Source organism: Vicugna pacos, chromosome 25, assembly GCF_048564905.1.
Source record: "Vicugna pacos chromosome 25, VicPac4, whole genome shotgun sequence".
NCBI lineage: Eukaryota > Metazoa > Chordata > Mammalia > Artiodactyla > Camelidae > Vicugna > Vicugna pacos.
The window spans coordinates 15,839,553-15,867,258 of record NC_133011.1 but is presented as its reverse complement, the minus strand read 5'-3'; the positions used below and the strand labels follow the sequence as shown (position 1 = coordinate 15,867,258).

The 27,706-nt window shown below is 35.2% G+C and overlaps 2 long non-coding RNA genes across 2 annotated transcripts in view; one reads left to right on the top strand and one right to left on the bottom strand.

The window, feature by feature from the left end:
• The window catches only part of LOC116285604 (uncharacterized), a 102,918-nt gene that overhangs the window by 38,084 nt on the left and 37,128 nt on the right, over positions 1-27,706 (top strand). The window contains exon 4 of the long non-coding RNA XR_012064163.1: positions 19,883-19,962. This is a non-coding gene — a long non-coding RNA (uncharacterized lncRNA). The remainder of the gene's footprint in view (positions 1-19,882; positions 19,963-27,706) is intronic.
• LOC140689275 (uncharacterized) overlaps positions 6,132-27,706 on the bottom strand; it is an 86,939-nt gene continuing 65,364 nt past the window's right edge. The window contains exons 3-4 of the long non-coding RNA XR_012064164.1: positions 6,785-6,895; positions 6,132-6,247 (exon numbers count right to left, since the gene is read on the bottom strand). This is a non-coding gene — a long non-coding RNA (uncharacterized lncRNA). The remainder of the gene's footprint in view (positions 6,248-6,784; positions 6,896-27,706) is intronic.

Sequence of the window (27,706 nt, the reverse complement as noted above, 5' to 3'; positions counted from 1 at the left end):
CCTATGAAGTAACCCGGGAATGCTAAGTAAATTTTCCATGTGCACTTAATTAATGTGATTTCTAGACGTTCCCACAGTGAATGTGATGTACTTTTAAGTCATGCGGTCTCTCAGAGGGAAAAAGTCATGGCAACATGCAATTGAGAATAATTGGAATATGATTGCATGTTCTTATAATAATAATGCCATAAGTATAAGATGAGGACATTAACATTAAATTCAGAACACAAGAAGGGTATCCTGCCCCTCCCAGTAATAAATCACATAGAGAAATTTTTAGTTTATAAAAGTTTAATGCTTGAAAATAGTATTGTAAATTTTCCTCTTGAACTCTTTTAAAAAAATTAACAGTGTGCCTGATAAAGTTCCTTTGGGAAAATAAACTTTACCTGTAATTTAAAATTCTACAATTCCACAATTTTATTTAAATACAATTCTAAGAAACTGCCACTACAGAAACATTTCTTCCTTTAGAAGGAATCAGAAGTAACTGAGAAACATTTAACCCATCTTTATTTAGTTTACCAGTTTTGGATTGGCAGTAAATTTCTTCATGAGACTGTATAATTCAAACAGTTACAAAGTAAAGAGGTGCAAATGCTTTGTGTGTGTATTAGAGGAGGGGGGATTAGAAAAAGGATAGCCTCAAAGTCTTCAGAGACGAGATGAGGCTTAAACAGTTTTAAACAAAGAATGAGAGGCTCTTACGTAGATAATAGTCAAATCTGGTGACTACTGAGCTCTTACTATGTGTTAGACTCTGTTCCAAGTGCTCTATATGCATTAACTACTTTAATCCTTAAGGGGCTGTGAGGTTGGAAATATTATTATCTTCATTTTACAGATAAGACAGCTAGGGCATCTGGCTCAAAGCCTCTCAGATAGTAGAGAAGCTAGAAGTCCATCCCAGGAAGTCTCCAAGTCTCCATTAGAGGCAGAGGAAGTGGCCTTCAGTCTCTGCCTCCCTTAAACCTCCCTGCGGAGAATGGTCAAATTAAAGTTCCTCACCTCTACCCTGCTTCAGCCTTCATTTACAGTTTCCGCAATTCTTCATTTTCTACAGCAATCGGTACTTTTCAATCTATTTTCTTTTAAAACTGATATGTGAATAAACTGAAACTCCTTCAAAACTTTAGGGGAAAAAATTTCCTCCTCAAAAACGCTTTTCTTTTTAAAAAGCTCTTGCCAGTCAAAAGGCTTCATGTTTCATAACTGCTTTCGCTGAAGTAGACATTCTTTCACTCGCGTTCTTTTTCTCGCATTCGCCCTACTGCAACCCTAATCCTCCCTGAGTCTGTGGAGGCCTCTAGCCGAAGAGGGAGTAAGACACGGCTAGGAAGGATGGGAGAACAAAGTGTGTTTATAGAATTCAAAATATTTAAAAATCAAGATAGTTTCAGATTATCATTATTACTAAAATGAAAAAAAAAATCTGGGTGAGGAAAAGGAGAGGAAATGAGAGAAGAGACTTTAAGAAGGTAATCAAGGAAAGCCTCTGAGAGCGTGGTCTTTGCTCACTGACCTAAGGCTGAGGATAAGCAAGCACAGCGGAATAGCTGCAGGAAAAACAGAGTAGCTAGAAACAAGTGTAAGGGCCTGAAAACAGCGAAGATTTAATTCCTATAAGGAAGAGAAAGAAAACCAGAGTAGCTATGAGCAATAAAGAGAGGACATGAATTACAAAAAAATCATCAGGGCAGGGCCTTTTAGACTCTAATAAGGAATTTGAATTATATTCTAAGAGAAATGGAAGCCACTGAAGAAATTTAACCAGAAAAGAAACAAGATCTCGTTCATATTTTTAAAATATAACTTCGTGGAGAATAGATTCTAAAATGGACATAGTAACATCTGAGTGGAGATATAAAAGGCAATTGGAGATTAGGTGAGTGGTCTGTGCTGGAGATGATTTGTAGAGCCCTCTATGGAGGAGGTAAGATTACCTAGGGATAGAGCCTAAACAGAGAAAAGAATTAAGATCCAGGACCAATTCCTGAAGCTATCTAAACTCAAGAGCTTGGGTAGAAAAAGAGAGACTGGGGAGGTCCAAGCAAAACTTAAACTCTCTCACCAGCCAAGGCTTTGTTGTCATAAAGCATGGAGTGTGGATGCCTATAATGTTTGAACTTCTATGCTCATCTAGTCTATTATTATTCAATATGACTTTGCCAATATGAAATTTTAATTTGAGTTTGTGTTTTTATCTTGTGAAGAAACTGAGCAAATATGGATTAGATTGAATTAATGATATTGGCAATCAACTTTTGGCCAGCATAGGTCAGTATGTATTAAGGAATGTAATTATTAAAGACGTAGGGCTACAGTAAATACTCAGTGTCTTTTTAAATGTCCAAAGCTTGAACATGATGATTCTAACGTTAAAGAGATCCATTATATCAGGCTGAAGTTAGTAAGAGTTCAATTATTCTTAGTATTATACAATAATATTTTATAAGTTAAGAGAAGATATAAACTATCCTCAATATAGCCACAGTCTTTCTGGAAAGATAATGTGTACTATGTCTGGTTGTCCAACTAGCCCAGTCCACCTAAACTTTAACTGACAAATTTTCCCTCACATTAAATTTTATTACTTTCAAAAAGTTTATTGTTTTAAACTTAGTCTTAATGTGGGATAAGCTGTATCACAGAAAACACAAAGACACAAATAGCAAAAGTAGTTTCATTTGATGCATTAATATCATGTAGAAAAAGCAATATATTTATGCTGTCTCGTTTTTTGAATTTCAGTGTCAAATTAGGCTGCATAAAAAGTTCCAAACTTTCTTCAGGCAATTTTTTGTTTTTTTAAGCAGCAGTTTTCACTTAATACAAAATAACTCTGTGGCAAATGCCCAGATTTTATATTAGCACGTGTAATTTTCCAAAGGAAATGTCAAATGCTATTGCTGGCCCTTTAGTATGGATTGATTGGATGCAGTGTCAGAGTTCTATTAAGAACATCTGAAATGAAAAATGTCTAGAAAAGTGGGTGCATCAGTGGTAATATTAATATTTTGTTTCAAAGGAGGGAACGATTTTTGCTAAAACTGCACATTTCTCTGGGCTTGAATGAATTGGATAGAATTTCAGACCAAGTGATGAAGTACAAACACTTGCATTCAGATACTTTGTTATTTTACACATGTATACATGGCTGTCAAGGGAGTTTCTGGTTCCTTGTGATATTCATTAGCTTTGGGGTCTCTTAAATCATCTAGCTGTAACATACAGCAATAGATGTGTACATCCAATTCCAACACCTCCAGGTCATCCTACATCTCCCATGGGTCATATTTGTCAAAGTTAGTCTGTGAAGCTTTTGGATCTGGAGTCTTGTCTTCTTCAGGGCTGAATTAACAACCATATTGTTTTTGCTGTTCCTGATTACATTTTAATTTTATACCAGAAGATTCTTTCTCCTTTTCATGTAAAATTTTCCAAGACTGATCATATATGTAGAACAAGCAATGATTTTTACCCTTTTAAATAAACCAAATAAAATAACAGCTATTTTCACCATAAATTGACCTTGAATCTGATTTCTACCCACTATGGCCACAATTTAAAGTTTAATATATACTCATCTACACCTTAGAATTTCTGTATCTCTTCTCTTTTTCCTCAAGGTCAGATGGAGAAATTGGTTTCACATTTTTTTTAGACATGAAACATTAGAACATTTAAAAAAATATATCTGCCTCTACTGCACTACATCTTTTCTTTTTTTGTCTACAACATTCTTTATATTTACTTTATCTTCCATATGGATTGCTACAGTATTTTCTATGATGCTAACTTAATTACTTACTTAATATCAAGTATTTGTTGAGCATCAACTATGTGCCAAACACTGCACTAGACACTGGAGATTGTAACAAGAATTATAAACAAGTTAGTTCGACTTCCTCCTGGAGCCTGTGAATTCATGAGGGAAGCAGACAGATGGCCAATTACATTCTCGGATGGTAACTGCTATGATGGTGGAAGTACAGGTTCTAGGTGAACACATTGCTCTTAAGCAGCCTCTTCTTCCTATGGGATCACATTCCCTCTGTATAAGTCTACTTTATTTCTTAGGAACTTTCAGTAGCTCTACGACATTATTTGCCAAATACCCACCTTTTTTTCTGTAATAACTTTGCTTCTGTACATAATTTTACTTGCATTATACCGAAAAGTAGCATGTCAGTCTTTTGAAGTCCCTTCTCCTGTAAGCATACTGGGATTTTCTGTGTGCAGATTCATTAATGTGGAACAGTTTTCCTCTGCACCAACTGCCAAGTGACCCAGTGCTCTGTCATTTTTCAAATGCCTTCATGAGGGACTGATGCTTGTAATAGTTTTTTCTTGGACTATGAGCAACCTTTTCTAAGATGCCATGAAATAGCAGCATTCCAGAGGTAAACAAAGATCAGGCTCACCAAGGAATCACTGGATGTTCTAAACCATTATGTCCGATGTTCCTCATTATTTCCCCCAGCAGTATATCCCCATTTGTGGCCCAGTAGGCAGAGGCACAATATTCATATTTATCCTTATGACTTCTTTATCTCAGGGTACTTGAGAAATGAATAGATATTTCAGGTTGTATAATAGTCCTTCAGGGTAACAACTGATACAGTTTCCAGCCTATTTTTGCTAATGACATCATTATTCTTTTTTAAGCTGCCACTTGACAAGTCATTTTCTGTATCAACTACTTTTACAAATGTTGTCCTAGCAGTCATGCTCTTTAAGTATATTTGTATCCACATAAAGCAAAAGAAACGAAGTTCAGAGAGATTATAATGTCTTCCAGCTAGCAACTGGCAGAGAGAACCCAGGCTGTGGGTCCAGGTTCCCAAGCTTTTTTGAATGATACCAAACCACCTCCCTGCATTAAGTAGCCTCAGATTTGTCTAGGTCCTGAGACCACTGGAACCAAGGCTTACAATGTGTTAGATGCCTCCTTTACCCAATGCTTGGGATATTTAATTAGCATTTTACCTACTTGAAGTCAGAATACCAAAATGCAACCTTGGATACTTGTACTCTAACTGAATTGTGTTAAATTCCTTAACTTCCATCATGGATTTTAATGAACGATCCAGCCTGCCAGTCTTCCTTCTTCCTGGTGCCTACCCTTAATTCCCACCACTTAGCAATACTGACTGATGATTATATCAACACATACATGACACCAGCTACCATAACCCACTTTCCACATTGGACTCACTGAATACCACTGAATCATACCCAAGCTTAAGTTGCCATATTCAATGTGATTTTGAGTCTTGTCACCTTCCTTTAGGACGACTCCTATAGCTAACCCTAGTTCTAGCCACATTTGTCCTAGTCTTGCTCTCTATTTCTCCCTGGCCTGCTAATCAGAGAATAACACAACCATTGCCAGGCTTATCCAAGTTTTAACTGGAAAGAAAAAAGGAAATGTATATCCTACTTCAGACTATATTTTGTTGCTCTGATTTTTCTTATTTTTTTTTACTTCTTTCTCTACTTTCAAATGGGTTGTCTCTTCATATTTCCATCAAATTTATATTTCTGAAGATTTACTTCCATTACATCATGCATATGACATTTTTAGAGTATCCTATTACCTAAGTGTTCCTAGTCTGATGTGCAGACTCCACTACCACTTGATGGAAACTTAATATACCTCAGTCAGGTGGGCATACTCCCTACCTTCTCCCACTCCAGCCCACCTCAAAGCCTTTTCTCATTTCATTGCACTTCACATGAGTGTCCTGTCTTATTCTCTCCCTTGCTTATCTAATTCTACCCATCACTTAAAGTCCCAGTTTTATCTTCACTGAGAAGTCCTCCTCTCTATGATCAGGGCGCAATAATCTCCCAATATAGAATTTATTGTCTGTGCTGCTTAAGACATACAGCTTCTTAAGACATGAAGTGAATGAAATGATCTTCCAAGCTAACAATTTTTGATGGCTTCCCATTGCATTTAAGCCAAAATTCAATCTCTGTGTCATTGGCATCAGGGCTAGATATAATCAGGCCCCTGTCCACTTCCTCTTTGTCAAGTCCTGATTGATTGGTCTTTCACTGAGAAGTGAAATGAGGATTAAAAATCCCAAGAAAAAAAAGTCAACAAAAATATTTTTACCAAAAGTCCATTTATTCTTTTTATCCAGTAATGAGACTTTGCCCATACAGGTCCTCAGACCTCAGCTGGTAAGATTTCTTTCTTTATTTTAGAAGTCTGAACAGTTGCAATTGCTCTTCTAATCTAAAGAGGGGAAAATAAAATAAGATTCATCTATGGTTAATGTCTGTGGGGTAACTTATTCCAAAGGTGAGGTGGAATACAGCCTTACTCATTCTTTTATAACCCAATGAATGACAGCCTTGTACAATTACAATGATTCTTATTGGCAACACTAAGAGGTAGGTCTTCAGCATTTTCTAACTCAATAAAAATACAAGCATGGATATATACTTTTTTAAAGAGAAAGAATGGAATATAAGAACTTTATAAAACAACGCATAATTAATTTTTCTTCTTTTATTCTAACTTTCATAAACTATCTCTTAAAATGCAGTGGTTGGATCTTGTACTAGTTTGGTTTAAGAACAAAGGTCAGTTTTCTAATCCCATCACTTCCCAAGTTAAGATGGAAATGAATATGGCAAATACTCAAAAGTCTCCATCTGCAAGCAGAATATACCAAGGATCTTTTTCCTTATCTCATGTCTCTGGCCCCATTCTGTACTTATCACATAGGCTTCCTTCCTGTTGCTCAGTTAAGGCCAATCTATTTCCTACCTCAGGTCTTTACATGTCTGCCCAGAACATATTTCCTTCCATCTCTTTTCATGGCTGTTTCTTCTCTCCTTTAGATGTGTCACCTTCTCAAGTAGACCTTCACTGACTACCCTATCAAAAAGAGGTTTCTTCTTTAACTTCTGTTTTAGCAACTTGATAGGTTCTTTTACAGAATTTTTCACAACTTTTATAAATTCCTTTTATTCATTTATTCATCTATTTACTTCTTAACGATTTCTTTCCTACTGGACTATAGTGTCCATGAAGGCTGACGGTGTTCATTTTATTAACTATTGACTACCCAGTGCCTAGTGCAGTGGTTAAAAATTATAAAAAAATTTATAATATTTTATATAAATTAACAAATGTTTGCTAAATGAATATTTCCTAATGTCAATTTTAATTGCAGTAGTTATTTTTATGTGCTTATGTCTTGATTCCTCAGTTAGAAATAGTATCTTTAAAGAGACAGAATCTTAAACCTCTTGATCAGAAATTATAAACACCTGTTGAATTATATGGTTTATTTATTTGTTTGTTTGTTCGTCAGAATTATAGTCCTTAACACTCCCTCTTTTTTTATTGAGGTATAGTCAGTTATGTTGTGTTAATTTCTGGTGTACATAATGTCCCAGTCATGCATATATGTGTGTGTGTGTATTATATGTATATATATATATATACATATTTTCATTTTCATATTCTTTTTCATTAAAGGCTATTACAAGATATTGAATATAGTTCCTGTGCTATAAAGAAGAAATTTGTTTTTTATCTATTTTTATATATAGTGGTTAACATTTGCAAATCTCAAACTCCCAGATTTATCCCTTCCCACCCCCTTTCTCCTGGTAACCATAAAATTGTTTACTGTGTCTGCAAATCTGTTTCTGTTTTGTAGATAAGTTCATTTGTCTCTTCTTTTTTAGATTCCACATATGAATAATATATGGTATTTTTCTTTCTCTTTCTGGCTTTCTTCACTTGGAATGACAATCTGCAGATTCATCCATGTTGCTGCAAATGGCATTATTTTATTTTTTATGGCTGAGTAGTATTCCATTGTATAAATACACCATATACCACAGCTTCTTTATCCAGTTATCTGTCGATGGACATTTAGGTTCTTCCATGTCTTGGCCATTGTATATAGTGCTGCTATGAACATTGGAGTTCATGTATCTTTTCAAATTAAAGTTCACTCTGGGTATATATCTAGAAGTGGAATTGCTGGATCATATGGCAGGTCTATTTTTAGTTTTTTGAGGCATCTCCATACTGTTTTCCATAATGGCTGCACCAAACTACATTCCCACCAGCACTGTAGGAGGGTTCCCTTTTCTCCACAGCCTCTCCAGCATTTATCATTTGTGGACTTTTGAATGACGCCCATTCTGACTTATGTGAGATGATACCTCACTGTGGTTTTGATTTGCATTTCTCTGATAGTTAGCAAAATTGAGCATTTTTTCATGTGCCTGTTTTCCATTTGTTTGTCTTCATTGGAGAATTGCTTGTTTAGGTCTTCTGCCCATTTTTGTATTGGGTTGCTTGTTTTTTTAAATTGTGTGAGCTGTTTATATACTCTGGAAATTAAACCTCTGTCAGTCACATCATTTGCAAATATTTTCTCCCATTCTGCAGGTTGTTGTTTTGTTTTACTTATGGTTTCCTTTGCTGTGCAAAAGCTTTTAAGTTTAATTAGGTCTCATTTGTTAATTTTTGCTTTTATTTCTATTGCCTGGGTAGAGTGCCCTAGAAGAACATTGCTAAGATTTATGTCAGAGAATGTCCTGCTTATGTTTTCTTCTAGGAGATTTATCATGTCTTGTCTTACATTTAAGTCTTTAAGCCATTTTGAGTTTATTTTTGCTTGACACTCTTTTAAACTGGTATTTAATTACAGTGTTGGATAATATCTTTTGGAAGCTCCTTGAGTATTAAATTTAACTGGCAGGGGAAAAGCTTGGAAGTCATATAATTTGGGGAGTACCTTTTGAAAAGTAATGGATGTAAATTAAGTGCCGGTCCTTATGAAGGACTTGTGTAAGTGAAGGGCACCTAAAACTTAAGCCTCGTTTAGTTCCACAGTAATTCTGCCTTTGTTAACAGGACTAAAATCTTGATTGCAACATGTTTCTTCTTGCACTTATTGCCACTATTTGCAAGACAAATATTTGAGCCACACTCATCTCACAGATCAGTCTATCTGAACTTTGATGCAGCCCCACCCTTTCTACCCACTCCCATTGCTCCTGTTAACTGCATTCAACTAAATGCCAACTGGTATCAGTATGAGAAACCACATTTACCGCAACAGATGTCAATACACTGATTTCAATCCAATAATGCCAGTAGTTATGTTGGCATTGCTCTAGCTTCACATTAGCCTGAAAAATCTCATTCTTCTTCTCTTTCTCAAATTTTGTCCAAAGTCCCAAGTTTTCTATTTTTTCCCCTTTGACTGTTACCCTCCCATCAGGATTTGGCATCTATCTTATTGACAACAATAACTGTTTTTTTGTTGTTTATTTTTTCTCATAGGACTTGAATTTCTGAAGAAGGGTAAAACAAATGCATAGCAACCATGACACTGTCCATGTGACTCATTTCCTAGCTACTCTATTTCCATTCTTGGAGGCAGTTTCAGTTTTACTGGTGATGCAATAAAGTTAAGGAAAAAACGGGAATATACTAAATATGTCACTAAGAATTAGAGTTTCTCAAATAAAATTTCCTTGCAACAACAGAAGGGCAGCCCTCTGCCCTGCTGCCCATATTTTAGGCCAGCGAATTATTGGCTTTCATAGTGAGCTGGAGTTCAGTGGGTCTGGACAGGATCTGCCAGCTGTGAGGCAATGTTTAGGTTGAAAGATCTATCTCAGAGATCAGGAATGCTGAAACATGGATAAAGAAAATAAATGTCTTGAGGGACATTTACTTATGGAGAGCATATCTATCCCATAGGAATACCTTGCTAGCCTAGAGAAATCCGAAGATTAGACATCTGAGGCAGCAGTTGAAGCAGAGAGTAATGGAAGTGATGAAAATGAAAGAGAGAAGGAAGGGGCATGACTGTGGTGCTCAAGAGATTGTGGTACTTTGGTTTTTGAAGAGTCCTCAGGTAAGAAACCACATAGTGGGCTCTGTTAATCTATTCAGTATTTAATCAGTACCTGCTACATGGCAGGTGCCTATCTATGCTCAACAATAGGAATGTAGCAATGACTAGGACAGGAACATACAGTGTAAAAGGAAAGAAACAAACTTAAAGTGTGCTATTTTAGGGGGTTATATAATAAAGTGATCAGACAAAGGAATAAGTAACTTTTTATTGGGCACCGAGAAAGATATCACAGAAGAAAAGCTCCTGAGCTGTAAATGGCAGACACTGTTGACTGCTGATTTGGTTGAGTTCTGACAAAAGCAGACCCCAAGACAATGATTTGGGTGTGATACCAGGAAGCACTGTGAGGAAGTGAGACACTAAAGAGAGTAAAGTCAATGGGGTACATGAATGAGTGGATTACCACTGTGGGGCAGTGGGGCTCCAGTCTACTGATAACCCTCTTGGGAGATCATGTGGAATATGCTCCATTAATTATGGGGAAGCTTGGGTATTAACCCATCACCTTCTGTCTTCAGTAGTTCAGGATTCCTCTTGGCAGAGTAAGCTTCCATGGGGAAGAAAACACTTTCAAGCAGAGTGAAACAACTGTGTGAGGACACTGGGAGTCCTTCTGAGTAGGCTTTTTCCTCCAGAGCAGGTGTGGTTGGGACACACACCTGTATGTGCTAGAACTGTATATTCGAAAGCTAGTCTTGTTTCTATTCCTTGTTAATAGAATTCTGAAAAAGAATTCTATTTGAAAGTATTTGAAAGCCTGACAACCAATGGGCCCCTCTGTAGCACCAGAGAGTGAATGTAAATTAGTGTAAGCCAGTAATAATTGTTTCATTTCTCTTGTCAGTGATCTTTTTAAGCATGAAGCAGTAGCTAGTAGATGTAATGAGAAAAACCTAATTATCTACCCCCCAAAAATAAAATAAGTTAAATTAAAAAAATTTTTTAAAAGATGTATTGGGGTGTTTTCTGGGAGCCTTCTGGGAAATTTTTTCAACTTTAACCTTGACAGAAGCAGGGATTCACCTCTTTACTGCTGGTTGTTGTGGATTTGTGAGATTGTGATACTTAGAGCCATCTTGCAGCCATGATTAAAAAAGCCTGACAAGATCTAACATATAAAGGATGGCAGAGGGGAAAGAAGGAAAAATCCCAGGTGCTTGACAATTTCTTTGAGCTGCTGAATTTATAACTTTGGAACCACCTGCTTCTGGACTTCTTAAAAACTGAAATAATAAGGCTGAGTTTCCTGCCCAGATGAAGGGCACATGGCAGAGGAAGGAGTTGAGGCTGACTTGCTGAACTGGTTGGATGTGGATGGTTGATGATAGCGCCATAACTGTTTATTGCCTGTTCTCTTGACAGCCTTAATTAATGGCTTCTACATGAGCAGACATAATAGAAACATTTGCCTGACTTCAAATATTGATTGTTTCCTGAAACTGCCACCTCCCTATTTCTAGAATTGTAGCATAGGACAGAATTGCTCCCTGGATCACAATGGACTTAATCATGTCTTTTGGACATGCCTTCAGACCTCCCTGTTGAGTTAGTTTCTCCAGTTCCAGCCTCCAGCCCAATCCTAACACCTTCTTTTAGCTTACATAGTTGAGATCACAGCATAATTTGCCACAACCCTTGCACTGTAGAGATAAGTATGTATTTGATGTAGGATATGAAGTCTCCAGGGAGGGAGTAAATATCACTGTGTTTTAAAGGACTAGACCTTCTGGGGTCTGAAGGTAGAATGTACAAGTTTTAGGTTGCAAAGGGCTAGAATTCTAAACCTACTATCTTTTTGAGGCCCACTATTTTCTAGCAGTGAAATAAACTTGAATATTTGTGGGAGAAGGCCTAAAAAGGGTAGGGGAGTTTCTTGGGGGAAGACACTGAGAAGGGAGAGGGCAACAAGACTTGAAACAGGGGTCCTGAGAGTCATATACCAGGACCCCATATCCCACAATTGTCCACAGTCAAGAAAGGACCTGTACTTATGGGATAGGGCTAGAACTACCGTGAGGGGCATAGTTCTACCACCAAGAAGCTGTGTTACCCCTAGAGAACCTAGGTTAGACTAGAACCTGAGGGCCAGCTCACCTGGAAAGACTGCCCATTCAGTAGAAACACATTTGCTTAGCTTCCTAAATTTGGGAAAGGTCTATAAAAGTTTGTACTTTATTCTTATTCTTGATAATTTTCCAATATCTGATAATTTTCTTCTTTGGAGTAAAGGCATAGCCAGAAAATGCAGAGCTTACATGCAGGGTAATTATGAGGTAGAAGGAGGAAGAACTACTTTCCATTTATTCTTTCAAAAGGTGTTTATTAACACCAACTATGCATATTAGACTATGTATAACAGTCTGAGTGCTGGGGATACCAGCATGAACAACACAGAGAAGCACCCTGCCTTCACAGAACTTACACACTAGTAGCAGAAACAGACAATAAACAGGAAAGCAAATAAAATGATTTTAGAAAGTGAAACCTGCTAAAATAGAAAATAAAAAGGGTCAGTTTTGAAGAGAAAGTGTGGTAGGAGGGCAGGATAGAATGGTCAGGGATGGTTCTCAATGGAGGTAAAATCTTCAGCCTTGGTAAGACTCAGGGTAAGAACTGAGACTGGAGATTATGCATTAGAAGCAGTTCAAATTTTATAGTAGAGTACAGCAGAATGTCATTGAAGAGTTTTAGACAGATTGTGATCTTATTTACATTTTTTAAAATATTAGGCGACAAAAGTTAAGATGCTGTTATAATACTCTGAGTATCAAATGTCTCTTAGGGTAATTAATTAGTTAAACCAAAACAATTGAGAGCTGTTGGAAAATACCAGAAAAGTTTATTCCTTCACTTTAAGTTAAGCCTTAGCGCAAATAAAATTTCAAAATTGCATGTATGGTAAAAAGGTAAGAATACCTGCTAGTACTAATTCTATTCAGTAGAAAAGATCCGAAGGTTTAAAGGTAGAAAAAGAAGAAATAAAAGTCTTATTATATAGAGATGATTTGATTATCTTAATAGAAAATCCAAGGACTCTATAAACAAACTATATGACCGATAATGAAAAATCATGAAGGTTGCTAGGTTTAAGATCAAGTCAAAAAAAATTGATTGAGAATCCAATTGTCTACAAAAAAAAGAGTAGAAATAAGCTATAAGACTTTTTAAAATAGGTTAATTTTATAAGGAATCTAGGAATTAAATTTTTTAAGATAAGCAAAATTTTATGGAGAAGATTGTAAAACTGTGTTGACAATTTCCTACACAAATGGAGAATATGCCATGTTTGTGAATAAGACCCTCTTACGTAAACATTTCCACTCTTTTCAAATAGATCTTGAATATTCATTGCAATTCTGATCAAGATCTGAACAAGGTTTTTTTGTTTTGTTTTGAGTTTTTGTTTTAGAAAATTTAAAAGGTAATTTTTGTTGAAGAGCAAAACTGAAAAATAGTCAAGATAATTTTAAAGGAGGAAAGGGTAGGAAGAAGGAAAGGAGAGACTTTCCCTACAAAATATTAAAACATTTGAAACATACAGTAATTATGATGATGTGATATGATAGAAACAGACAAATAGACAATGGAACAGAACTGATAGCTCCAAAACTCTATATATTCATCAGTGGCATTATAAACTTGGAGAAAGCATAGACTATTCAGTAAATTGTGCCAGGACAAATGGATATTCCTAAGGAAAAATAAAATAAAATTAGGCTCTTAATCACAAAGATAAATTACAAGTTGATTAAAGATCTAAATATAAAAAGCAAAACTTTCAGAAGAAAATACATAAGGGTATTTTGACTCAGGCTTAGATAATGATTTCTTATGCAAGACTCAGCACAAATCTAGAAAATGAATTTACAATTTTTACATTAAAAATGGATATTTGCCATACACTAAAAGGCACCAAAAGTGAAAGATGAGTTAAAGCCTGTAATAAGATACTTTCAATGCATATAATCAACAAAAGATTTGGTATTCAGAATGTATGAAGAATTCCTCCAAGTCAATGAGCAAAATAAAAAATAATAAAAAATGAGCAGAGAAAACCAAGTAAATTTCAGGTAGCTTGAAAGGCCAATTAATTTATGAAAAGTTCAGTCTCACTAGGAATCAAGAAAATGCAAATTAAAATAATAACAAAATACCATTTCCATTAAATTGGCAAAAAATGGAAAGATGACAAGTGGTGTGGAAGAAGAGTATTAGGAACTCTCATACATTACTGATAGGAGGGTAAATCATATAAAGTAATATTGAGGAAAAATTTGACAGTATCTGAGAAAACTGAAGATATGTACACTTCAAGGCTTAGCAATTCCTTGTCATCTATATTATAAAGAAACTCTTGTACATGTACACAAGAAAGTGTGCACAGGAATGTTCATGGCAAGATTGTCTGAAATAGTGAAAAATTCAAAGTGACATAAATTCTAGCAGTAGAAAAACGGATAAATAAACTGAGGTATACAGTCAGCCCTTTGTATCCACAGGTAATGCAGCAGATTGAAAATACTTGGAAAAAATCTTTCAGAAAGTTCCAAAATGCAAAATTTGAATTTGTGGTATGCTAGCAATTATTTGCTTAGCGTTTACATTGTATTTATAATGATTTACACAGCATTTACATTATATTAGTTATTATAAGTAATCTAGACATGATTTAAAGTATATGGGAGGATGTAGGCAAGATACATGCGAATACTAGGCCATTTTATTTAAGGGACTTGAGCATCCTCGAATTGTGGTGTCCTTGGGCATCCTGGAGTCAAACCCTCAAGGATGCTGAGAAACAACTGTAGTCACAAAATAGATCATTCAGAAAAAAATCTAAATAGATTATAGATCTGTTTAGATGAGTTAACTAGGGCTACATAGTTCATACTGGTTAAGCCTCAACAATGTAATTTGAGTGAATAAGGCAAGGTACAGAAGTTTACATATATATGTGTGTGTGTATATATATATATATAAAACTTTAAAACATCACAAAAGAATACAATTAATATAAATATTATTTAAAAAACTATGAAGCAAAAAATAGAGAATCCATGAGAATGTTAAAGACCAAAGTCAGAATAACAGTTATCTATATAGTTGGAGAAAGAGTACTGAAACTTGGAAGGATAAACAGGAAGCTTGAGCTTCTATGCAATGTTTTACTTAAAAAAAAAACAACTTAAGCAAAAATAGGAAAATGTCTCTTAAACAAGCTAAGAGGTACTTATGTTATGTGTAATATTATTCCTTATTGTCCTTTATGTTTGTAATCTGTTTTAAAATCATGTTCCTTTTATAGTGGTTGCTAATTCTATTGCCTAGTAGTGCTAGTCAGGGAATGTGAATGCAAGAGGCCTTCCGGGGGCACTTTGGCGCTTGAGATCCCTTTCCTCTCCATCCTTAGTTACCTGTTGCCAAGTGGGAACTCAGACCTTGTATTGCCATCTGATTTTCCTAGAGAAATCAATAATCTGAATTTTTTAAAAATGTGAAATGTTCTGATTTTTTACGGTTGGCAACTAATTCAAATTAACTAAACAAAGTAAAATAAAATGCTATGAGGGTCCAAACCAAGAAAAAAAATGCCTGTGCATTGTATTCAGCCCGCAGGTTACTAGTCTGCCACCACCTCTGCTGTGGAATCTTCTGTCATGATCTATTTGTGTGGCAAATGTAGGCGAAATATTGTAAAGTCTTTTATTGTGAAAGGTGTTATTCAAGTGGAGAAGGTGAAAAATGTTCCACGGCTCTGCAGAAAAAGTGTACTAACCAGACTCCCTGGAGCCCTGCAGAGAAGAGCTTTGGCTGTGCTAAGGATGATTCTTAGCTTCTTGTATACTTTACAGTCTGCAAATCCTTCACTGTGAGGACCTCAGAAGTGAAGCCAGACTTTTTCATTGATTCCAAGGCTGTGTCAGCAAATGCCAGACCCAGCAGGCCCTTTCTATTGTATGTTAAGGCTCCAAACAGCTGAAAATAGTTTGTGCCAAGATCTCTACAAGTGTGACAAACACACGATCTTTTACATACCCCAGGAGACCAATTAAAGCTAGGAGACCACAGATCCCAGTCTCTGAATACAATTACCACACCTCTCAGGGCTGATGGCCATGATGTTTGTTTGTTTCTTTCTTTCTTTCTTTCACTATTATTTCCTCATCAGAAATGAAGCCTTAGATTGAAGGTTATTTATCCATGGGTTTTGGTTTAATTTTCAATTGAGTGTTTTGAACTGAGTATCTTTTTAAAAAAGAAACCATGGCCTGGATTTCTAGTTCTTACATTTTCTTATCAACATGTTCTCATGTAAGTGAATTACATAGTTTCTTCTTATACATTACCCAGTCCATTGAAGAGTTAGGTCACTATATTCTTTGGACAGAAACTGTGGTTATTAAAACCTCCTCACAAGTGCTGAAAAGTCCTTATGTTATAGAAATAACTTGTGAAACCTTTTATGGAAATAAATCATGCATCTTAATTTATAAGTTTTCAGACCAGAAAATCATTCCCTCTTAAAGGAATTTGATTCTGTTTCTGTATTGACAAATCCCTAATATTTTCCAATTCTTTATCACAATATTATTATGCCTTTGGATAGGATTCATATAGTAACATTGTAATATAGTATTAGCTACATGGGGTTGGAACTGCCAGATGGGGATAAAATGAACTAATGATCATATGATGTTATCATGAATATTTGTATCACTGACAGCTGCTATGATACCTTAGAAACAATTGGTGTAAAGGGACATTCATAACAAATTGAGAGTGCATTATACCAGAAGCAACAGTGGATAAAAGAAAATGAAGAATACTGATGTAGAAATCCTGCTTAGTGGGAAATAAATACAAAACCTTAGGATGAACCTAACAATTTTTACTCTGAAAAGAAATTTTTATTTTTGACTATATTCACAATGAAAAGTAATCAAATTCCTTGGAATTTTTTAAAGTAAAGAACTAAGTCCTCAAACTGACTAACTGCATTATTTCCAAATTAGCAGAGTTTCTCATTCTTTTGTTTTACATACAATTTTTACCTACATTTCCATCCATTTAACATTCACTGCTGAGTAATTCTCTTGGAGATCAGCTGTATGCAGAACTTCAAAAATGAGAGAGTTGGAAGATATCTTACATAATAAGGAAAAATTTTTTTCTCTCAAATATACACGTAATTCACACTAGACAGGGATTATTGGCCAATCTATTTTTTAAAACACAAACAAAACTAACAAAGAATTTGTCTATACCTATGTTGAGGGACTGTGGATAAACAAATAGAATATATTTAGGAATGGAAACACTAACCTGGATCATTCAGGGAAAATGAGCAAACCACCAGTGAGGAAAAGGAATGTTAACACACACTAAAGTTTCTTATACAATTGTATAGACATGTACTTTATTCTGTTGTTTAGAAGAAAAACAAATAATAAGCCCTGGCTTCCTTTTGCTATTTATTGAAATGACAAAGAACTAACAAACGTAATAATTCAGCTCTCAGTTGTTAGTCATGCTGTAACACAAAGGAGCCTGGGAAAGGAACACTCAGTCAGCCTATCATTTGTCTTGTCAGTGCCTTTCCATTCTCCTGCCTTGCAAACAAAACTGTAATTTTGTTTGAGTAGCAATCCCCAGCACCTGGCCCAGGGGATGATTTCTATTAGTCTCCATCAGACATAGGAATCTCATTCTTTATTGGACTACAAGTGAGCACGCAACCCATTTCCGGAAAATAAGGCAGAATCTCCATGGGGAAAAAGGTCTCTTTTCTGCCTGTCCCCTTCCTTCTTGCTTTGAATATTTTCATGCAATGCTGTAGCCATCATGTGACCACGGATAGGGACTGGAGGCACGGAAACCGAAAGAATTCCAGAGACATTGGCTAATACCCTGACATTGTTGAGCCTCAGAGGGTACTGCCAAATCTCCAGCTATCTTATTAAGTGAGAAAACAAAGTTCTGTGTGTTTAGACCCCTCTGACTTGGCCTAAAACTTACAACTAAAAACATTTTAACTGGTACATGCAGCATGAACAATTATGCTGAAAAAGAAAACCGGTAACAGTAAGTAACAAATGTTGGTTGAGTCACTATGTGCCAAGCCCTATATTTTTATCATTTGAGGCCTCACAATAATTCTATGAGGTATACTATCATTATCTTCATTTATCAATAAGGATAGTGAGATATAGAAAGGTTAGAGATATGACTGGTAAGTGGTAGAATTAGGTGCTTAACTACTATACCCCAGCAGTCTTGTTTGATGGAATTACCACTGTAACATTTTTATAAATCAACTTTAAAAAATTACTTGTATTTGAACTCGGGTAAATAAATGATTATAGATGAAATTGTGAAAGAATATTCTCAGGTAATGAAATCTAATAGAAGTATAATGTGTTTGTAGTTGTTTCTCACTCCAGTCTCTGTTTATTCTGCATTGTTGTCGCTAATAGGCTGTGATTGTACAGGTTTTTGGCTCCACTGTTACATAATTTTTGGCATGATTTTTTGGCAGAATAGTGACTTGAATTCAAAAGCATTAAATCTTAGTAAAGCACAGGTACAGAGAATCTTTCACACATCCAACATGTAGGCAAAAAAACCTCTTAATTTAATATAAAATGATATCAGATCATCAAAAATACAGTTTAATGGGAAGACTGACAAATAGGCAAAACTAAGATTACTACCACCAATGTCCAATTAATGAATTTTCATTTTGTTTATGACTAGAAGCCAAGAAGCAAGGAAAAGTTGGCTTTTTCAACACCAAGCATCTGAATAGCAACCATCACCAATGGAGGGGAAATTGCATACCTGGGAAGTAGAAATTTGGTACTAAAACTGATTCCCTATATGCTTCCAATGAGTCATTATAAGAAAACCAAAATTTAAAGACATGATACAAAGCCGTATATTGGGCACTCATTCATAGTCTCTTAAATGCATTAGCTAATATAGTTCTATCATGAACATAAAATGTATAAACTTTAGTTGTCTCTTCTTTTTAGGAGTGCATTTGCTAAGTTCAATTTCTCTTGGCTTTCCTCAGAGTATTTACTTTTAAAATGCATTAGATTCCTACAGAAACAGGCTCACAGACATAAAAAACAACCTTATGGTTACCAGGAGGTAGAGGGGATGAGAAGGGATAAATTGGGAGTTTGAAATTTGCAGATACTAACTACTATATATAAAATAAATAAACAAGTTTATACTGTACAGCAGAGAGAACTATAGTCAATATCTTGTAGTAACCTATAATGAAAAAGAATATGAAAATGAATATATATGTGTATGTATGACTGAAACATTATGCTCTACACCAGAAATTGACACAACATTGTAAACTGACTATACTTAAATTGAAAAAAAAATGAAAAAAGTGCATTATATTCCTGCCTCATTCTTGTATTTAGACCCCTTACTTCCATCAACACTTTAATAATAATATGATATATTTCCAGACAAGCTTTTATTTCATTTTGGCTTAAAGATACCTTTTTATAGAACTGGGCTTATTAAGATAATTTGTTTTCTTTTATTAAAAGATCATATGGATAAAGACAGAAATAAGATGGAAGGGAATGTGTCTCTTTATAAAATACTGATAAAACAATCATGCTCAAGGGTAATGTTGACTGGAAAAAACCTCCAATGTAAGAGCTATGAGTTGAGTTTCATTCAGTGTCTTACTGAGAACTGTATCCTGGGAGAAAGCCTCTGTGATAGCACTGAGGAAATTTTCCAAAGAGGTATGATTTCAGCTAAAGAGTCTATACAATCCAACATACATCATGGTAGAAAGTTAGTCCTAGTCATGAGGAACAGATACTTCAGTTAATAATTTTAGTGCTTTTCTGAGTTTTCTGCAAGAATCTGGGTTCATAAAAATTTTTCCTGAAATATATCTAACAATCTAAGGGCCTGTTTTGTCTGTTTTCCCAAAGCTCAGAATGCCTCATCCTGTTCTTTGTCCTGAATTCAGCAACTGCCATGGCCAATGACTTAATCCGTGTAGAACCAGGTGGTAAGTGACATTCTTCCTTTTACAGTAACTTCTTTTAGAATGTACATTAATTTTTGGAAACAATTTAAAAACATCCTTGGTTATCAAAACTACACTCATTAATATCTTAAAATGGCAGCTGCAATAATACTATGCATATAATCAATTTTTAAGGTGCTTTATTTGTTCAGAAGAGGTACAGGCAAAATTGGAAGTAGTTCAGATTTGTCTTCTCTGCTTCCCTCTAAGGTTTGGATTTTTTTTTTGTAGTGTAATGGAAAGCCTATATTCACTGTGGTCCTTTGGGCAAGTTCTACAGCATGTCTGAGTCAACTTTTCTCATTAAAAATAAGAAAAGGGTTCTACAGACTCAGAGGTTTGTTTTGTTTTGTTTTGTTTTGTTTTGTTTTTTGATAATTGCCTAAGCTAATGCTGTGAAACAATTTTATAAATATTAAACATTCTAAACTTCTTTTTTATCCATCCCCCCTGAGTCATCAAAACTTACACATCATGTGTCATTGTTTAGGGAACCGATGTGACTAGCTATCATCTGTTATAGTTATTTGTGTTTTAAGTTATTTTAGCTGAAGGTAAGAAGGGCAGCTGATGTTAATCCTGAAAAGCCCAAATTTGCCAGCCTTCTAGAGTAAATCTTAACAAATTTGCTCAGCTCCCTATTCTATGAGTTCTGGGAAATTCAGGACCCTCCACAATTTCCAGGTGTTTCTTAGGATGATGGTGGCATGAGAGAGGCTTGCAGGATGCAGTCATCTCTCACTCCCAGTCTCAGTCTCCATTCACTGCCTTGCCTCTGTGACCTTTCTTTGTCTGAAACCCCTTGTTTCTCCCAAAGCTCCACTAACAAAAGACTATTGGGTGAAGAGCAGTTTTTTAATTAAACAAAACATTTGGGGAGAAGGACTATGTCCAACTTAGAAGAGGAAAAAAATAAAATTAATTATTAAATGATTATTTTAAACTGTGCTGTCTCCCATCTTTGGATATTTCTCATTTTCTTTCCTCTTCCACTGTGTCCCTCTATTCCCTGTCCAGAACCCCCAAATCTCCAGTTTGTACCCCTGTGCCCAACCAATTGAGAATTTCTGTTAATATATTATGCAGAGCAATTTTTCTTTTTCTCCTTTGATTTTTCTCCTTCCAGACTATGTCTAAGGACCCTGCTATCACTTAAAAACATTAAGATATTTTCCTAAATAGAAGAACAGGGTAGAGAGCTAAGGAGAAGCACTGAAATTAGAGGTTACCTTTAAAGTGGCTAAAAGTACTCTGCAGATTTCTTCCATGCATTATTGCATTTAACTTCACAACAACCTTGTGAGATGGGTACTATTATTATCATAATTTTGCAGAAGTGGAACCTGAGGCCAAATATATATTTGCTCACCTGTTTCTGTTCTTTTAATATTTTGTTAGGGAGGAAGGGTTTCATATAAACTAGATTTAAATGATATTTTGATCTAGAAGAGTGAGCTGAGATCCCATCCAATAGAAAACAGAAATAATCAGTTCCCCCTAATGGAAAACAATTGGAATAAAAATTTAGTTTGTGTGTACGTGTGTGTGTGTGTGTGTGTGTTTATGTGTGCTTAGCTGTCTGTACCCTTTATTGATTTTATACATATACTGTAATTAACCTTATGCCATATTTATGCACATTATATACTTGATCTTATCACTCATTCTTCTATTTATACTTATTCATTAGTTGAATAGTCTTTATTCAACTGCGAATTGCCACAGCTATGGAGGAAATTGACTTCCATACTTTCGTATCTGATGGGAATTCATGTGTCTTTGTCAAATATGCACAATTAGTTTACAATAGTGCCAGCATTGTTACTTCTTTTTTCCTTTTTGGCATTCTCAAATTATATGGGTTTTTTGTTTATTATTTTTAAAATATTTGGGAAAATTCAACATGATTTTGTGGCATGATGACAGAGAATTGGGAATGTTATGTTCTGATCTTGTTACTCTCCCCAAATTCCTAAGAGATCTTAGGCAATTTAAAAAATTTTTCTCAGTCTCTAACACTTTATTTTAAATTGAGGAAAATGCCTAGCTGTGTAAGAGTACAGAATATACTAAGTAAGAGATGATTTTAAAGGGATTTTAAAGATGATTTAACAGGATTTTGCAATATGCAAAATTAAAAGATACTTTATATATAACAATAGTATGTGTTCTGCTTATGGATTGCCAAATGTAAATGCTCTTAAACAATGTAAGAGGACTTTAATTTACACTCCAAATAACCTTAGTCACAAAAATTCTAATCAAAAATGAAAGAATTTTTTCTTTTTATCAGTTAGTCACACACACAAAGAGCTAAATTATTCTACAAAGATAATAGAAAATTTGTTATGAAAAACAGAACTTTTAGAAAATGTATTTGTTATTTACTTCCATATCTTTGAAAGTACATGGTTGTGATGCCACTTTTGCTTGTTTCAGTATTAGGCATTGTCTACTCACATCTTACTGGGGCTGGGGATGTGGCTTTCTTTCCTCTGCCCATCCCATCATACATACACTTGCTTCCAATCCCTTATCTTTCCACTATAGTTAAAGCACGATTTTAATTATATCATTGTTCAGTGTTCAGTATTCACATTAGTATAACTTTGTGAGTTGTATTCAAACCTGTGCCATTGAAAAGACTATAATTACTCTGCCTTTACTACTAATCTACATTTTTCCTGAAAGTTAATATTGCTTCATTTTTAAATTTTTAATATATCGTATCATAAATTTAAATTCAAACCTTGAACTCCCTGCCAATTGTCTGACTCTCCACTTAAGAGTTCAGAAACATCAGCTATTATGTTAATCTTATCTCCTTGAAAAAATCGTTTCTAGAATTCTTACCCTGACTGTTTCTACCCCTGGGGTTCATTTCTTTCACCTTGCCTCTTTCCAAGTCTCCTCTTTTTTCTTCACTCTCATGATGCTTCTCTCCAACAGCTTTCTAAGTTAAATGACAGGAAATTTTCTGAGAGCTTGCATGTCTAAAAATGTCTTTATTTTGTTCTCAATGTACTAATAGTTTATAGAATAATATAATTCTCCATTTGAAGTCATTTTGCCTCAGAATTTTGTGGGCATTGCTCCATTATTTACCTCCCAGTGTTTATATTAAGAATTCCAAAGCCTTCCTGGTTCCTGTTCTTTTGTTTGTGAAGTGTTTTTTTGTCTTTGGAAATTGTTGGCTTTTTGCTTTATCTATATAGTTTTCTGATTTTTGCTGACACTTGCCTTGGTCTGGGTGTCTTTTCATTTGTTGTGCTGGCTGATATGTAAGCACTATTTTCTAGAAAGGATGTTTTCTTCTCTGAGTTTCTAGTTCTCTTTTTCTCGAACTTTGGAAAGGTTAAGTGGTAAAATCTGAAGTCAGACTTCCTGGGTTTGCCTTGACTTTCTACTTATTAGCAGTGTGACAGTTTTTTTTGTGTCTCAGTTTTCCCACCAGGATAATAGAAATAATTAAAGTACCTACATCATAGGCTTTTATGAGTAGTGTATGATTTAGTATGTGGAATGCCTGTATGTATATCATAAATGTCTATCATTATTTTTCATCTCCTGGACTGTTATTCATTCTTTTTCTCTCCACCTGCCAATTCTTTGTCTTTTTGCTACACTCTCTGAGAGATTTTCTCAACTGTATCTCCTGCTTATTTTTTTTAAACCTTCTTTCATATTTTTAACTTCCAAGAACTCTTGTTGGTCTCATTTTTCACCATCTTCATACCCTCTGAGGATATTAACGATGTTTTGTCAAGTTTTCTTGTTGCATAGCCTCTGTTTCTATCAAAGTGTTGTTTTTTCCCTATCTTTCTTTTTTTCCCTTTTTTTTTCTTTTTTATGTTCCATGTTAAAGCCTTTCCTTAAATGTCCAATAATCATGATTATTTGTTCATATGTAAGGACAGAGGACTGAAACACTGATTTGAAGATCTGAGCATGGGGGATAATGATCAAACATGAACTTCACAGAAAGATAATTTGGCTTGGACATTTTGTTGATTTTCTTCCAATTTCAGAATCTTTAGATATTTAGATGTCTTTGGGAACAACCATTCCCCCTGAAGAGACTCTTCCAGTGTTCTTCCTGGAGGGTTAAAGCCTGGCTTCCAGTGTTCCCGGAGCCAAACAGACAGAAAGGACTAGACATCTCAGAATCCTGCTTTCAGTAAGGTACCACTTAATCAACGACTGTCCAGTGTCTGCCAGTCCAGAGCCCTGCTGTATTATCCCTTCCAAGCAATAAACCTCTGGTCTTCTATTGGAATGAAGAGGGCAGTCTGGCAACTGCATAGAGAGAATGTGCCACGGGTCACCAATTCCTGACATTTTAAAGGGTTCTGTAAAATAAACTAAATTCATTCTTTACTGCTCCCACTGCAGGCTTGGGATATAACTTTCTCAAGTATGCTAGCTCAGTACCACTTTTCCATCTGCTTTCCAGCTCTTCTAAAATTTTGTGCTATTCTCCCTCTTGTGTTTGCCCTTATCCTTTTGAGTTTATCTCTTTTTTAAAATCCATTTTCTACACTAATCAAAAAGATACATGCACCTCAATGTTTATAGCAGCATTATTTACAATTGCCAAGGTATAGAAACAACCTAAGTGACCATCAATAAATAAATGGATGAAGAGGATGAGATATATATATATATATACACACACACACAATGGAATACTGCTCAACCATAACAAAGAATGAGATTTTATCATTTGCAGCAACATGGATGGACTTGGAAGGTATTGTGCTAAGTGAAATAGTCAGAGAAAGACAAATAATGTATGATATCACTTATATGTGGAATCTAAAAAATATAACAAACTAGTGAATATAACAAAAAAAGAAGCAGCCTCACAGATATAGAGAACAAACTAATGGTTACCAGTTGAGGTGGGGAAGGGCAATACAGGAGTGAGGGAGAGGGAGGTGCAAACTATTGGGTGTAAGATAGGCTCAGGGATAATGTACAACACAGGTAATCCAGCCAATATTTTTTAATAACTGTACCTGGAAAGTAAACTTTAAAAATTGTATAAAGTTTTTTAAACGTAAAAAAAATTTTAAAAAGAAAACCAAAACTAAAAATAGAAAATAAATAAATAATCCATTTTCTGATTTTTCTTGGTGGGGTTGGAGAGGGAGTCAAATTGGATGTGTGTTCAATCATCCATTTTTACCTGGATATTGCAAAACAAAGATTTCAGTGGGTCTTTGAGATTGCCAATCTATCTATATCTACTACAGATAAAGATATTTCCACAACTCCTCAGAGAAAACCTCATGAAAATTGGGGGATCTGATAGAGATTCTCCCTACCATGGTACTGCGATGCACACAAGTCATCAGACTGAATAACTGCTGTGACTCTCCAGACTTAAAAAATTAATTCTTGCCACCTAAACTTTTTATACTGAAGAAGCTTATACACTTGGTGAATGGGAGAAAAAAAGAGACAACTTAGTCATTGGCCCATCTTCTCTGCTTATTGTGGACTATTTGTTTTGCAACAAAGCAAATGAGAGAATGGAGATTCTGGTTGTGGGAAGTTAAAAAATCAATCAACCACAGACAAGTAAAGAGAGGAACAGACTCCTGGTGGCAGTGGGTCCAAACTCCAGTTCAGTTGTTTCTTGATTTCATGGCTTATCTTTGTATCCTTCTTAGGTACATGTATCAATAAATTATAATTTGTTTCCCCAAAATCATTTGGTTTATTATTCCATTACTTACTGCTGGAAAGGTCTTGATTAAGTCACTAAAGCATCAACAGTTTCCCAGTGCTAAGAACATGGGAGTGATTTTGATCAACATAACTAGCACAGAATTTTTAAATTGTCTAAGAAATTATAGATGGATTTTATTTCTACTTTAATAGTTTGCTCCTAGAAAAAAATAGACCTTAAATACAAAGAATAGTTAATGGGCATGTCTAAAAGAGTTTATTAAGGTTAAATTTTTCTGGAATACTTTCTTAAAATTTTGGCACCTGCTTTTCCTTATCTTCTGGCAGATGTCAAAATAATTTGACACAAAATAATTAAATTCAGAATTGTTACTCAACCAGTAAAGCTCATCCTTCACATTACACTGGGTGAATAGGATAGGTAATACCCATCTTCCAAAACACATAGTTTTATTACAAATTTTATGTACTATTATTTCTGAGATTTAGAAACTCTTATACCTATAATACAGTCTCAGTTTCTGATAATAAAGTTGTTCCTAGTCATATAATGACATAAATGTGTAACTATTTGGGGGTAGAAGGACAGCGTACCAAGGATGATGGCTGCTTGATTAGCTGAACAAATTGAAAATCACTGTCCTGAAGATGCTCTCTGTTTTCAGTTTTTAGAACTTGGCACCTAACTGTAACTTAATAGCCACAGCACACATAATTGACTATGCAGCACCAGCTCAGGCTACATCATTGCTTATCCTATCTTATCTTTACCTTTTTGACACTCAAAATATAGACTGTTACTTTGTCCTTTCTCACCAGTGTCTCTTTTCTTATGTTCCTGGTTCTTATGAAAAGTTTTCTGTTTATAATTGGTTTCAAGATCCCCTAAACCTGGATTGTGATCATTTACAGTTTCACCAAAATTAGTCATTAAATTTTTTTGTAAGTAATTTAGAATAGCACCCTCAAAGAGAACTAAATCTTCAATAGAAGTCAAACCAAAATATTAAATATAACAAAGCCATCAATTTAATTTTTCCCTCAAAGTGTGAAACTACAATTTCACAATGAATGTAGATAAGGGCCACTTGTGTTCACCTGGAAGGATAGTAGAATTAACTAGCTGAAGAAGTCCCTAATCTTCAAGCAATCGTAAGTTGGTTTTATTTAACCTGTAACATGCATCACTTTCATCTTCTTAACCTATCTCTCTGTTCATGCTCCAGCCAAGGTAGGGCCGTGATAGACATAAACACACCCGAGAAGTTACTTTTTATCCCATGCAAAAAAAAAAAATTGTTCACAGTTCAAATCTGGGTGTCCTTAGGTACGTTCACTTCTACTCCCTCACTATTAGAGAGGGGGAGAGTCAATGGTTTAAGTAGTGTCTATGTATTACTCCTATTCACGTCATGTTCCTACAGCTGCCCTACAGCATCTTAACTGAAAAGCCTAGTTGGTGTATTTTAGGTGCAGTGAAACTCTGCCTTCAGTTTCTTAAGTTGATCTTCAAGGGAATAGAACATCTGGAAGTCCATCCATGTCTTCAGCTTCATGCTCCTAAAAGTTATCAACCTCATCACCAAATTGTATTTAATAGGTTCCACTGTGTCACTGACCCTTCAGCTTCTGGAACAGGAGCAAAGGGAATAGGAGTGGATATATGGCAACCAGTCCAGCAAAGCTGCTGTTATATAAACATGATTTAACACAGACAAAAAAAAAAATTCTTGGATTGGTAAGGTACATGTTTTTTCACTTTACACTGATTGTAACAACTGGCTTTTATGACTCTGAAAAGAAACAAACTGGTAAAAACTTGTCAAATGCTATCATTTATTGTGCATGCCACTTGTAGAATGTGTTTGTGCAGGAGGATTTGCTCTTTCCATATGGTTTAAGTTATTGGCAAAGTAAGGCTAAACAAGTGCATTTTGAAAGCATGGTGTGAATGACTTCCATTTTGGTTATTTATAGCTGTCCGCAGCTATCAATGTTTTTATTTTAAAATTATTAGAGTAATTATAGGGCA